The 15750-nt window shown below is 39.0% G+C and overlaps 1 protein-coding gene across 1 annotated transcript in view; it reads right to left on the reverse strand.

Annotated features, from left to right (window-relative positions):
• Nucleotides 1-15750, reverse strand: part of LOC108415279 (Fc receptor-like protein 5) — a 93409-nt gene that overhangs the window by 52194 nt on the left and 25465 nt on the right. The gene's annotated exons all lie outside the window — the stretch shown is intronic.

The raw sequence follows: 15750 nt of genomic DNA on the forward strand, positions 1-15750 counted from the left end.
CTAATGGTGGAATGTGCTGGTAGCTTTACGCCAGATGTAACAGGACTCATGTTTTCCAAAAGTTCCACCTTTAATCAGCCCACGGAATGTGATCCCAAAAGTCTTGGGGGTCAGGGGGACTTCCGGTGGTAATGGCGGTGTAGGACGCAATCTGGGTAGCTCCCGCGAATTTCGCTTAAAATTTCACTTAAGTGAGTTGGAATTATCTGAGCAAACTGGTTGTGGAGTGATTCTACACTTAAGAGCTTAAGTGTTTCGGTTGGCTTGCGAAAAATGTCCCCGAAAAGAGCCGGGCACAAAGAGAGCACTGAAGAAGAAGGCCAGCAAGAGTCCTCGGGCTTGCCGGAGAGCGATGGCGCAGGTGAAAGTGTGCAGCAACAGGTTAACGAAACAATTCTTCAAGCTATTGAGCTTCTGCGTTCGGACCTCAGTAAAATGAAGTCGGATATCTGCTCTACAATTGATGCCAAGCTTAGATTTTAGAGATTACTGACTCTTTAAGGGGAGAAATTGCGATTCTGGAATCGCATGTTAATGCGAGGATAGACGTGCTGAAGGCGACGGTTGATAGCCACCATGCTACGTTAGAGCATACCAATCCCATTCCAACCCTTCAGGCTCAAGTCAAAACGCCGGCTGCTGAAGTAGCGGACCTTTCTGAGAAATGCCTTGATCTGGAATGTCGCTCCAAGAGGCAAAACTTAAGGATTGCAGGAGTACAAGAACGACTGGAGCATGGCCAAAATATGAGGGACTTTGTAGCGGAGTTACTAAAAGACGTGCTCGAACTAGAGGAGCCGCCGCTTCTCGACCGAGCCCACCGAGCCCTGCGAGTCCAGCCCGAGGATGGAAGTCCTCCGCGCCATCTTATTCTCCGGGTCCACTACAATCATGTGTTGGAGAACATTATGCGCATGGTCACGGCTAAGCGGAGTCTGCGCTTCCATAACCAGCCCATCTACATCTTTCGAGACTTCCCCCGGCGGTGGTTAAACGCCGAGCCGCCTTCACTAAAGTCAGGCAGTTGTTGAGGGACAAACCGGCCAAACTGCGGGTTACATACAAGGGCACTGAGAAAGTCTTCACTGATCCCACAGAGGCAATGAAGTTCGCACACGAGCAGTTTGGGACTGATAAAGGACCGTGAAACTTAAGTGGCCTCGTTACAACAACTCGTAGGCTAGTTGTTTTGTTTTCCTAGCCGGTCATGTAAGATGCAGGTAACACTTTGGACTGGATGTTGCAAATTTCGTATTTACATAGGTTAAGCGTTTTAACGCTAGTGTTTACAGTGTGTGCCCTATAATTGCAGCGCTAATGCATGTATAGCTATACTCATTTATTTGTCATGTCTGAGATCGATGTTATACTTTATTTTCAAACTGATACTGGGGTGGATCATTCTAAATGTTTTAGCTGAGCTTTTGAACCTAGCGTCGTGTTAACTCAGCGTGTTTATATAGTGGGACTATAATTGGTTGATAAGAGTTAGTCCAGTTGATGGTGGATGGGTATTTGTTTTTACTTTTTTCTTTAAGACCTGTTTTATTGATTTGGTTCTCTGTCCACGTGAGTCGTGCTGTACCTTTTGTGGCATCAGCCAGACAGTTTTTGTTAGCGTTATATTGGGTTTGTATGGGTGGGGGGTGGGACAACATGAATGCTGCAAATTATTACAAATGTTCTATTTCGTCTGATTGGATGATGATCTGTCTATACGGTCTTTATGCAGAATGCTCCTGAGAATTCTAGTAGGAAGGGTCTGGGTCTAACGTTTACTAGCTGGAACGTGCGTGGGGTTAATGATCCAGTTAAGAGAAGGAAAGTCTTGACGCATTTGAAATCTCTCTCTTCAGATGTAATATTTCTGCAAGAAACCCATCTTAAACGGGATTTCCATATTAGGCTCCGATTTAATTGGGTAGGGCAAGTATATCACTCCTCTTTTTCAGCCAAAGCCAGAGGTGTGGCAATTTTAATTCGCAAAGGAGTTCTATTTAAACACCATTCTACTATTGCGGATAAGCAGGGTAGATATATTATTGTCACTGGAGAATTGCAATCTATACCTGTAACCTTACTGAATGTATATGGGCCAAATTATGATTCCCCTGACTTTTTCAGGAAGGTAATTGACAAGATTCCTGATATTTCTAATTCAAATTTAATATTTGGGGGTGACTTCAATTGTGTTTTGGACCAGTACCTAGATAAATCAGCAACGACAAGGAATCCCTCTTCCAGCACGAGCACTTTTTTAAAGGCATTTATCAATAACTCTAATATATATGACATTTGGAGGATCTTAAACCCAGCTGGAAAAGAGTACTCATTTCACTCTCATGTTCACAATGTTTATACAAGAATTGACTATTTTCTTTTGGATGCCAAACTCATGCCATTTGTCTGTGGTGCCAAGTATCATAATATTATTATATCCGATCATAGTCCAGTGACCCTTTCCTTGACACTGGGAGAAGTAGATAAAGCACAAAACATATGGCGGCTTAATCCCCAGCTGCTGACAGATCCTAGCTTTTGCTCTTATTTGGAGCTTGAAATTAAATTTTTCTTTGAGTCTAATGACAAACCTGACATATCAGCATCTGTACTCTGGGATACATTCAAGGCTTACATAAGGGGTAGTATTATATCTTATCAGGCATCACAGAGGAAAAGAGACAAAGCAGAGCAAGCAGAACTTGAAAATCAAATAAAAAAACCAGAGAGGGAAAATGCAGCTAATCCTACGATTGAAAAATGTAAAAATATATCAGCACTTAAATTCAAGCTTAACCAGATTTTGTCGATGAGAATTAGTAAATCCTTTCTTTATTTAAAACAAAAATGCTTTGAATTTGGGGATAAACCACAGAAACTTTTAGCAAGGCAACTTCGTAAAGCAGAATCTGACCGGACAATTCATACAGTTAAATCAGAATCTGGTATCATTCTTAACAAGGCAGTAGACATAAATAGGAGGTTTCAACAATTTTACGAGCATTTGTATACTACCAAATCCAATGTTGACCCAAAGGTAGTGGATGATTTCTTACAGGACTGTGCACTACCCACATTAAATCAGGATGAGCGAGATAAGCTTAGTGCTGAAATCACAATTGAGGAAATTTCAAAATCTATAATGTCTACACAGTGTGGTAGAACTTCTGGCCCTGATGGGATTTGTAACGAACTGTACAAAAAATTTGATAAATTACTTTCCCCTTACCTGCAAAGGGTTTATAAGCATGCCTGTGAGAACATGTGTCTACCCCCCACAGTGGATGAGGCAATTATTACACTGATTCCTAAAAAAGGTAAAGATCCTGAGGATGTTGGGTCCTACCGACCGATTGCATTGCTAAATTCGGATCAGAAAATATTTACAAAAATTCTAGCAAACAGATTGAGTATGGTGGTGGCCCAGTTAGTACACCCTGATCAGACAGGCTTTATACCACACCGTAATTCCTCAGACAACCTTAGACGCCTTTTTAACATTATATACACACCTAGAGCTGCTGTTCCAGATTTTGCTGTGCTCTCACTTGATGCAGAAAAGGTATTTGACCAAATTGAGTGGTCTTATTTGTTTGCTGTTTTGAAAAGGTTTGATCTTGGAGACTCTTTTATATCTTGGATTAAGCTGCTATATGTCAATCCTTGTGCAAGGATCTTGACTAATAAAACACTTTCCCCAGAGTTCAAGCTGCACAGGGGTACAAGGCAAGGCTGCTGTTTATCTCCTTTACTGTTCTCCTTAGGAATAGAGCCTTTAGCTCAGTCTATCCAGATATTTTTGGTTATGATACTAGTAGCACGTCAAACAAAATTTCCCTGTATGCTGATGACATTCTTTTATTTATTTCAGACCCCAAAGTTAGTATTCCAAACATTTTAACCTTGATTAATTCTTTTGGGACATTTTCTGGATACAGGATAAATTGGGGCAAAAGTGAATTAATGCCAATTTATGTTAAGCATACATCCTGGCCCCATTCCTTCCCCTTTAAAACTTCTATTGACAAATTTACTTATTTAGGTATTGAGGTAACAAGGTCATACACTTCTTTGTTTGAAGCAAACTTTAACCCCTTGCTGAATAAGCTCAAAAATAATATAAAATTTTGGAAAACGTTGCCAATTTCCTTACTGGGTAGGGTCAACGCTATTAAAATGACCTTTCTTCCACAACTATTGTATCTTTTGCAGAATATCCCACTGTTCTTAACAAAATCTTTTTTTTAAAAATTGGATTCCATTATAATTCCTTTCGTGTGGGATTACAAAGTGTGTAGAATCAGTAAGTATCATCTTTGTAAATCTAAATCAGAAGGAGGATTGGCCTTACCAAATTTCATACATTACTATTGGGCGGCCAATGTGAGAAATATTGTCCAACATGTTGAGAATCCATCAGTGTGTGCTAATTGGTTGAAGATGGAAAGAGAGGACTGTTTGCCCTATGCTATAGACGCTGTCCTTTTATCTCCTACAGCTCATAATCATTCTTTATGTAAAAGAAACCCTATTATTTATGATACAACCCGTATTTGGAATCAATTAAGAAGCCACTTCAGTTTTAGGAAAATGTCTTTCTTGCTTCCAATTGCGTCAGATCCTTCCTTCATTCCGTCTACTTTGGATGGTTCATTTGGTATTTGGGAGAATCAGGGATTACGTGAGATTGGAGACTTATATGTGTCTGGGACTTTTGCCTCATTTCAGCAGTTGCAGGAGAAGTATAGTATACCTGATAATCATTTTTTAAAATATCTTCAGGTCAGAGATTACGTCAAAACATATTTGCCCGATTATACTGCAGCAAAATTAGATAGTCTTGATCAGTGTGTGAAAAAGGGAGTAGGAATGAACAGGGTGATTTCATATCTATATAGTATATTTCAGAGCTTTAAGTCCCCGGGCACGCAATCAATCAAAAATGCATGGGAAGAAGAATTAGGCATAAAAATTTCCGAGGATGTTTGGGAAGCTAGTCTTGAACACATTCATTCTTGCTCTATTAATGCTAGGCACTGTTTGATTCAGTTTAAAATATTACATAGACTACATTATTCAAAGGTAAAGCTGCATAAACTGTTTTCAGATATATCACCTTTATGTGATAAGTGTAAGTCAATTGAGGCCACCCTCTCTCATAGCTATGTACTCTGTCCTAAGATTCATAAGTTTTGGACTGACATTTTTTCAGCCCTATCTGATATGTTGAAGGTAAACCTGGAGCCAGACCCAGTTCTTATCATATTTGGTATATCAGAAGTATTACTCAGAAGCAGTTGATTTCCTATAGTTTAATTACTGCTAAAAACTCATTCTTAATTTCTGGAAACACGCAGGAGTACCATCGATTAAGCAGTGGATCACAGAAATGACAAATACAGTACAGTTGGAGAAAATTAGGTTTATGCTGAAGGACAAACTTAAATTATATGACAAGATCTGGACCCCTTTAATATTATTCCTTAAAGGAGACTGAAATTAAACAAGACCTACTTTGTACATCCACATCTTATAGGCAGCATTCATGGGAGGGTGGTGGGTTGGGGATATTATTTCATTTTGCTTTTCCTGTGTTTTTGTTGAGTTGTATTATTGTTACTGCTTCCATATCATATCTCATTGCATGTGTCATTCAAGGCAATTGAATTGTGAGCAAAAAAACAAAATGCTTCTTAATAAAAATATTGAATCAAAAAAAAAAGTCTTGGGGGTCATCTAGATATTTTTTGGCAAATGCTGGACAAGCCTTTGTGGTTTTTTTTTTGTTTGTTTTGGTCAGTAATGGTTTGCATCTTGCAACTCTCCCATGGATGCCAATTTTGCACAGTGTGTTTCATGGACTTTAACTGACAACTGAGGCCTCCAGGTTTTACATTTGCTGGAGTCCCAGAGCCTCAGCAACAACTTTGTAACCCACTCCAGACTGGTTCATTTCAGTGAGTGTGTTTCATATCCATATTCGAGTCTCTTTAGATTGGGCATCATGTCATTCCTGAGACGTTCTAGCCTGCTTCACGTTGCCAGACAGGTTCTATTTAAGTGACATTTAGAGTCAACAGGTCTGGCAGTAATCTTGCCTGGGTGTGGCTAATCAAATTGATCCCAGCAGTCAAGTTAATTTGGTTTACTGGTTGATTTAGTAGAAGGGGGCAATTACTTTTTACCTAGGGCCAGGTTAAAGCAAAAATACTCCTTATCTTTAATGTAAGTTAATATAATGCAGTTCTTCATATCAGACCATTTCTGTTGATTCATCCATCATTCAGTTTTGACAGGATGTAAAGGACAGCTGCTGTTTAGATGATGTATAAAAATGGAGATGTTTCTTTTGTTTGTTTGTTTTTGTCACCTTTAGAGGATGTGTTAACATGATTACATCACTTCTTTGAAAATGTTTCTAGTCTTAAATTGCCCTAACAGTTCTGGAGAGTATTTCAGGCATCAGTTTCAGAATTACGGTAAATTTACAATGAAGTTAATAAGATAATAAGACAAAATTGAAATATTTAATATTTTGTCTTTGTACTGTTTTTGTTTCATCACAGGTCAAACTAAATTTACTTTACCATATGTCAGTATGTTATGTCAATTAGTATAGTTAGTAGATGAGCCACTACATTAGCGACCCCCGCAGGCCACAGTGTCAGTAGACTGTCTGTAATTAGTGCCTCTTTTAATAAAGCTGGCTTCTGTGTGTAGAAGCATTTTACATGTGAGCACAGGGTCTCCACTGAGCTGCAGGACTGGGGGCCCTGATACTGACCTGATACTGACCTAATGAATGTGCATTTTGAGCAGTGGCATTGTTTATCCACAAAAATATCAGGAGAGATTATGCAAAGAAACAGTTTGGAACAATTTACTAAAGTGAACTGACTGGAGGAGTCGTGTGTTTTTTACACCAAGAAGGAAGAGGAGCAATTACTTTGACAGAATACAGCATCAGACAATTACGCTCTTTATGACTTGTAATTAAAAAGGAGACAAACAAAAAAACAACAATCATTGATTTTCTACAGGTTTATCCAATTTTGGATTTTCTTTTGTTTCTGTTCTCAGACCAGACTTACACTTTTACTACCTGTGAACAATGGCCTGCCTGCCTCCCTGTCTGTCTGTCTGTCTGTCTGTATTTCTATCTAATCATGTACTTTTTAGATTTATTAATAATAATAACATATAATATAAAACAATGTGTATTATTTACTTTTTACTGTGTTGTTTTTTTAACCAATCACATTTTATCTCCACAGTAACTGCATTCTTTTAAAGCCAAACCTTTTCAGGTCAGGGTCATCATGCAGAGGCAGTGTTTGTCTCACAACCCATCAAATATTTTGTGAAGCAAAATTAAACATAAACTCGTCTTAAAATTCCTAATATTTTCAATTCATTTTGACACAAACTGTTATTTCCATCAACAAATACAACAGAGTACCATGATAAAAGAATGAAAATGCATCAGCCTGTATTGTGACTCAGTGAAACTGTGAAACAGAGAAATAATAAAATAATGACTCACTAATTTGTTCTGCAAACATGTTCTCATCTAAATCTGTTCTGATCCATGTTGTCAGCTAGTATAGTAGCCCACCCCGCTCTGAGCTCTGAGCTCTGATGATTTATCAGACTAAAGCCTGTTTTACACTAGAATAACACAGCAGCTCAGCAGAGCAGAGTTCTACATCTTTATAGTGGCCGGGAGTTCAAAGCAGGAGCTGCACTGACTCTTCATGCTAAAACGGTTTAGTGTGAAATAACAATAACTTCTGTTTATTTATGGCGTCCATACTGTATTATAACTTTACAGGCTGGTCCAGTTACTGAAACACAAAACACCACCATGACTAGAATACCAAAACATGTAAACTGCATTCAGACGTATATTTACAGTAAGAATTACATGTTAAGACAAAAATCACAGTCACAAAAACTGCAAGGAATGATGGGAAGCTCTGTCCTCTATCACCACAACGTTCAGAGACAGGCAGACTCTCACAATATAATCAGCAGATCACAGCTAATTACTGCATCACTCTTTACTGCAGTCTACTGCTTTAAGGAGGACAGTAGATCACTGCAGTGTTTCTGCTGTAAATGTGCAGCAGTTCTCTACAGTTTACAGCAGAATTATTCTGTAAATTAACTGCTGACGTCTGTCTTTCTGCACAAAGAAGCTGAAACGCATCAGCTGTGTTTGGTTTACTCTGCCTGATCCACAGCTCTGAGTGACAGAGTCTCCACTGTAGACACGGCTCTGAAACACCATCACAACTGGTTTATATTCTGCTTGCAGTAAAAATGAAATGCTTTAGAAATATTTCAAACACATCTACTGTGTTAATAGTGATCATAGTAGACTACAGTAATTAGTTACGCCTGCTGTGTAAACTGAGTGGCCACTCACTGGACATTTTATCAGTAACACCTACATAAAGGTGCATTTGTAGGTCTACACTGACCGACTGTAGCCCATCAGTCTCTGTCCAATTTATACGCTGCTTTAATGTTTACCTATATGGTAAGTGTTTCTGATAAAATGGCCACTGAGTGTAAGTACCTGTCTGCAGGTAACAACGGAAGGTAGGAGTACTGAATATACTGGTTTGTCAGTGAATTTTTATGGATATAACAGAAAATGTGTTACTCAAACATTTGAACATATAAAATGTAAAAACCTCTCGTTGTTGAAAGTTTATGCTTTGATCATGTAGTATTGAAATACTCGGATATATAACTTTTAACAGCCTGGAAACAAGTTACTGTGCTTTCTGCATCTTTCTGTACATATATGCAAGTTACTAACAATACATTGATCTTCTTCCTTTACATTAATGAACATGCAAGATAAAGTTGCATTAATAACTTAATCTATAATCTATGACGGTGCCAAGCTAAGAAACTGTCCTACCTACAAACCTGTAAACCTAATATAAGCTGTACCTGTAACTTTCCCTGAACTTGGCGCACTTTCTTCTCCACCGTTGTAAAGAAACCTTTAGTGAACGGAAGCTCCTCAGTGGGAGTTTACTAGCACTGATATGAGGTTAACAAGAAACTAATAAACTATTTGTGTTGATGCACTGTTGGCATTCATCACAGTGGTGCCATCTCCTGGCCAGAGTCTCCCACTTTTCAATGGACTCTAATTAATGTGTTCACTGCTGAAGTTCTTTATGTTTTGATCCAGTGTACATGTTCTATGTTGATGGAAGTGTGTTTTTATATTTTATTCAGTCAGGTATTAATGAATAACAAAGGTAACTGAACTCCATCCATCCATCCATTATGGATGGATGGATGGGGGATTCTGAGGCGCTCCTCCTGGGTCTTCCCCGGGGTCTCCTCCCAGGTGGACTTGCCTGTGACACTTCCCGAGGGAGGCGTCCAGGAGGCATCCTAACCAGATGCCCGAGCCACCTCAGCTGGCTCCTCTCGACGTGAGGAAGCAGAGGCTCCTACTCCGACTCCCTCCCGGATGACCAAACTTCTCACCCTATCTCTAAGGGAGAGTGGTAACTGAACTCCTCTAACACAAAACAAAACTACAACTTTAAACCCACCCCCCTATACCAAGAAGAAAATAGGGCTCTCATCCCCTTACTTAAAAAGAGAAAGGTTTACAGATCTTTAGAGAAGCCCATGCAATCAGGCTAACACATTAACATACAAGCAAATACTCAGGTGGAGGCTGACGGCAGAGGTACGACCACTGGAGCAACCCTTTCCTTCTGCGGTGCATCTCTGCCCCATAAGAAGCTGGACTGCCCCCTGCTGTACCCAATCAGAGTTTTCCACACATTACACCTATGAGAAAAAGTGATAAAAGAAAAAGAGTGCACAAAACCAAACACCACATACTCCCAGGGTCGTCACATTCATTATTGCATTGCAGTTTTTGTCAGTAAATCGTCTCTTTTGATCTGTAAGTTTTTATGTGAGTTTTAAGATATTTTTATGTGGTTTCAGTGGAGCTGCTGAGGACACTATGACACTATTCAAGCCCACTAATAAACAACAACTAAAAACTGTAAATCCATCAGCTGTGGAGACAGAACTGATTTTTGACTGAAAATAGTGAACAAACAAGCTGGATGAACTGCTCTGATGTGACCAGTGTGAAGGTTCACAGTCCATCAGTGACCTCTGAAAGCTTTGCTGATTCCTACAGAAATGAAGAGAATTAGTGCAAAATAAATGTTTTAAAAGGTTCCAGTTATTAAAAAATATTGTAAGTAATGGCATGTGATCAGTGGTGGACGAAGTACACAAATCATATCCAAGGTAAAATATTACTCCAGTAAAAGTAGAATTCCTTAGTCTTGACCTCAACTTGAGCAAAAGTACAAAAGTATTTTCCTTCAAATGTATTTAAGTATCAAAAATAAAAGTACTAAAAGAGTAATTATGACTAATATCCTTTATCATTTTTGTAACATGAACTCATTTTAGGTGAGAATACTCCAGCGTCTCTCTTGGTAAACCAGTCTTTTAATAGAACGTCATTAATTAGTGACGCTGACGTCTATTAAAATGATCATAAGCACAAAACACTGAAGGTAAACAGTTTCCATCAGGGAGAACCGAGTGGCTCTGAAATCACTTTTACAAACAAGCAAAGTTTCAGTTTAAGATTACTTTGTAAATTAGTTACAAGTTGAATAAAAACTGGCTTTAAACTCAGGATCACAAAGAAGTTTTCCTTTACTGTATTGATCTGTAGGTCTCTGTTCATAAACAGAAACTAACAGAAACTAATTTACTATAAAAATGAAAGTGTTTGGATCAATCAATCCTTTATTTTGACTTGGAAGTACATTGAGGGCAACCCTCATTTTCAATGTAGCTAAGCATTTACAAAAACAGGGGTTGACGTGACAAAGAAAATAACTATGTTTAATCATTTTAAATTAAAAGAAAATTTAAAATAACTAAATAAAAGATAAAAATAAAACTTTTTTCAAGGTTTAAATGGTAAGAAATTCAAGATCAAAAGAAGATAATAGATTAGTAAGGTAATAATACAATATCACAAATTAAAAAGTAATGATACAAAACTATTAAAATTAAAATGATAGAAAATAAATAAATAAGTAAAAAAGAAATAAAAAACTAAGGAGAACTAAGGAGAACTAAGGAGAACTAAAACAAAAAATAAAAGTTAAGAATAAATAAGCTTAAGTAAAACAGGTACAGGCTTCCTGAAGGTGGTTTGATATTAAAAGTTTAAAACTGAGTGAAAAGTTTAAAACTGACTGAGTGACACCAGTGAGCTGAGTTTTAATGTTTCCTGTAGTGAATTCCAGCTCACTGGTGCTGTGACTAAAAGCAGGTTTTCCCAGTTCAGTTAAAACTCCTGGTACCTGGCAGCTGATCCAGTTACTAGAGCGAGTCTGATAATTACTGTTATTTGTATTCACCAATGAAGTGATATATTCTGGCAAATGACCGGAGAGTGTCTTATAAATAAAAATCAACCAGTGTGTTTCCCTTCGTACCGTTAAAGAGGGCCACCCAACTTTCGCATACAGCTCCCAGTGGTGAGTTCTGTACGGATCTCCAGTGATGAACCTCAGGGCAGAGTGATACACTGGGTCCAGTAATTTGAGAGAGCTGGAGTCCAGCACTGATAGTAAAGTTGCTTCAACTAATCTTTTTCTGGCATGCATGGGGAAACAGGACTTACGTCTATAAAAATAACCCAGCTTCTGTCTGCATTTACTGACTAGTTTATTTATGTGCGGTTTAAAACTGAGTTTATCATCCAGCCATATGCCAAGGTATTTATATTCCGTGACTCTCTCAATAGTGGATCCTGCCAGGGTAGTAATATTTACAGTACTAAAATCAGTATTAAAAGATCTGGAAAACAGCATGAACTTAGTTTTCATGGCATTTAAAACTAATTTGTGCTTATATAACGCCACCTGCAGAGCATTAAATGAGCTCTAAAATTTTCTTGTTGCAGCATGAATAGAATTAGCTGAGCAATATAAAATCGTGTCCTCTGCATAAAGGTGAATGTTGCAGTCTGAGGTTGAAGCAGAGGTAGCAATATCATTTATGTAGATATTAAATAAAACTGGACCCAAAATTGAACCTTGTGGTACGCCTTTAGATACAGATACCAAATCTGATTTATAATTATTCAATGCCATGCATTGATTTCTGTCAGTGAGGTGGTTTTGGGTCCATTCCAGAGCAGTTGCATCAAAGCCAATCTTTTCTAAATTCCGTAAAAGAAGAGTGTGATCAACTGTGTCAAATGCTTTTGTTAAGTCAATAAAAACAGCTGCACAATGTTTCTTCTTGTCTATGTCTGAATAAAGATTGTTTAAAACCAGTGTCGTAGCAGAGATAGTGCTGTGACCTTCTCTGAAACCAGACTGATATTTAGATATCATTTTCATGAAGAAATGATTTCAATTGCTGGTTTACTAGAGATTCTAACATTTTTGCCAAACACGACAGTTTTGAGATGGGCCTATAATTATTCAGATCTGTTGTCTCACCACCTTTATGCAGAGGAATTACATGAGCTGTTTTCCAGACCCTGGGAATTCTGCAAGATGAAACTGTAGATTAAAAATGTATAAAATGTATTCGAAAATAATCAGGGCTGCGAGACGCAATAAAAAGGGGTCCAGCCCATCTTCTCCAGTGGCTTTTCGTGGATTAATTTTAGCCAGGGTTTTAGCAACTAAGTATGGAGAAAATGGCTGGAGTGAGAAGAGACCATGCGTATTAGAAACAGTAGAGTTGAGATCAGTGTTATTTAATAGGTTTGTGCTATTTCTGTCAAAGATGTGGCCAGCTGCAGCAAAATGTGAGTTAAAAGCTTGAAATATTTCCTTCTGGGCAGAAATCAGCCGATCGTCAACTGAAACGTTGGTTGGAAAAGGAGGGGAATTATTTTTAAGGAAATTTACTATTTTCCAGAAGTTTTGAGGGTTTCTAGTGCTGGTGATTAAGCTAAGGTAATATTCTGATTTAGCTTTTCTAACAGCAGAGGTACATTTATTTCTCAACTGTCTAAAGGTAAGCCAATGGTCTCTCTCCCCTGAGCGTCTAGCAGTTGACAAAGCTTTATTTCTGGCCTTAAACAATGAGGAAACCTCACCTGTAAACCAGGGGCTTGATCTGTCTTTTATTCTTGACTTTTTGAATGGGGCATGTTTGTTTACCACTGTTAGGAAAGTTTTACTGAAGTGGTTTAGTGCCCCATCAACATCTGAGATTTCTAGTGTAAGCTTGCTCATTAAAATTATTAAAATTTCTTCTAACCACCAACCGAGAGCCTGTTTTGTTTGTACAACTGTTTCTAATGCATCCGATGGGACAATGATCACTTATGCCAAGTTCAAAAACTCCTGAGTCAGTAATTTTGTCAGCTTTATTGGACAGTATTAGATCTATCAGGGTTGACTTGGTGGGTTCTTTCAGATTTGGGTGAGTTGGTTCATTGATTAACTGTGTTAGGGTAAGATTGCCACATATTTCCTTTAAGTGATCGGATGCATTAGAAAGCCAGTTAAGGTTAAAAATCACCAAGGACCAGCAATTCAGAAGCACTAAATTTGGATAAAAGATTCGCTAATTCCTCGACTGCAGAGTGTGGGGCAGAGGGAGGCCTGTATATCCCAATTAATACAAAAGAGTTGTTTTTTCTGAGTGAAACCTCGAGGGCTAAGAACTCATTTTTCTTTGGATACTGCACATAAAACAGTAGTTTGTAAATTTACTCTGGTATAAATAGCAACTCCCCCTCCCCTCTTTTCTATGGAGGATAAAATTATTTAAAGCTACAACTTCATCATTGGTACAATGTCAAAGCCAGGTCTCTGTTAAAACGATTATATGAGGATCAGACTGTGCAGCCAGGATTTTAAGATTATCCATTCTATCTTTTTGTAGTAGGCTTCTAATATTCAGATGAATTATACCTAAACCTTTTCTTTTCTTAAAACTCTCAAGATTACTCATTGGGTTATCAGTGCAGTTTTCTTGGGGGTTTATAGTAATTTGAGATGGCTTAATGCAGATAAGATTATAACGATTAATAAAAACGTTAAAATTGTGTGAATTATTACTAATGATTACTGGTATAATTGAACTTGCATTGTAGGTCTTGAGTTGTCTTTTAAAATTAAAAACAGAATAAAACATATTGTGTCCTAAAATCTGAGCACCCAGCCTATTGGGATGAATCCTATCAGATCTATAGAAGGAGGGGCGATTCCAGAAGAGGTTAAAATTGTCTATAAAAGTCAAGCCTCGGGAAAGGCAGGTATTGTGAAGCCAGGTATGAAGGTTTAAAAGTCTACTAAAATGACCGGAGCCTCTTCCTAGTGAAGGAATTGGTCCAGAAATAAAAACAGATTTACCACAGTCTTGTATGGAGGATAGCAGGCATGTGAAGTCCTTTTTTAACAGTTCTGTGCTCTGCTTTCTGATGTAATTACATCCCATGTGGATTATTATCCTCTCCACTGAATGGTATTTCTTTAAAAGACTGGGAAGCTGCAGCGTAATGTCAGAGACCTTTGCACCAGAGACTGAGTGGACAGCAGCTGAGCGATGCTGAATGTTCCTGACGATTGAGTCGCCAACTATGAGGGTGGTTTGTTGAGGCCTGCGGGTCTGTTGAGGGGGTAAACGATGAGGTCGCGACTCAGTGATCAGTGGTGTTTGATCGGCAGTTCTCGTGGGGGGGAGCAGCGTTCAGGCTGATCGTTAAGGGTGTGGGTCTGGGAGGGAGCTTGGCCGGATGGTCTTCTGGAGTCTTCTCGAGGATGTCCCTCAGAGCTAAGCCACGCTTCTGCAGGCCAGGCGCGGCCCACTGCCTGGTGGGGTTTGTGGATGGAGCAGGGGTGAAGTTGATGGCTGGAGAGCTCACTCTGATGGGTGTTGTTGGAGTGGCATTGTCCAGCTCTTCCAGTATGGATAGGCTGTTGTTTATACAGATCTTCCAAGTTACCAGGGTCGGGCGGAGCGTCTACCATCCTGCGAACTTCCACCTGCAATGGACCATGGCTTGGTATGGCTCGGTATGGAGCAGTACATCTTCGTGGTCCTGGGCTTAGCTCCAAGTCAAGGCCGGTGCTCCTCATCCCCTGCAGCCGAAGCAGCCGCTCGAGGTAACCCCGCGCTGATCGCCTGAGATGTTGCCATCATGGAGTCAAGGAAATCCTCATCGTCTTTAATCTGGTGGAGCACAGAGATTTTGCCCTCGAGTTCTGAGACCTTCTGGCTCAGCCACAGACAGCTTCTACAACTAGCTGGAGAGCTGAGTGGGGCCATGTCTTTAAACAGTCCAGTAGGTTAAAATAAATAAATAAATACAATTAAAATAAATAACTAAAATTTTAAATAAATAAAATGTAATTAAAAGTCAATAGACATCCTTGGCTAGACATCCTTGTGTTTGGCTAAGCTAGCAAACGTGCTCTCTCGGTCGCTCGCTCTGACGTGCTCTCTTGGTCACTGGCTCTGGTGGAGTATGAATTCAGGAAAAAAAGAAACACATCAGTCACGACTGCACATGTGTACATATTTGTATATTGTGGTCTATTTCCACAAAGGTAGGTTAGTTCATCATTTAGGTGACGTATGTGCTCCCAAATCTTTACACTGCTGCACTGACGTTGAACTGTGTGCTGCACTGGGTCGGTATGACCAACAGGTCAAAACAAGCTCAGAACAAAGTGACCGCTGTGCCCTGATTGGTGT

This window comes from Pygocentrus nattereri, chromosome 2 (genome assembly GCF_015220715.1).
Source record: "Pygocentrus nattereri isolate fPygNat1 chromosome 2, fPygNat1.pri, whole genome shotgun sequence".
NCBI classification, from domain to species: Eukaryota; Metazoa; Chordata; class Actinopteri; order Characiformes; family Serrasalmidae; genus Pygocentrus; species Pygocentrus nattereri.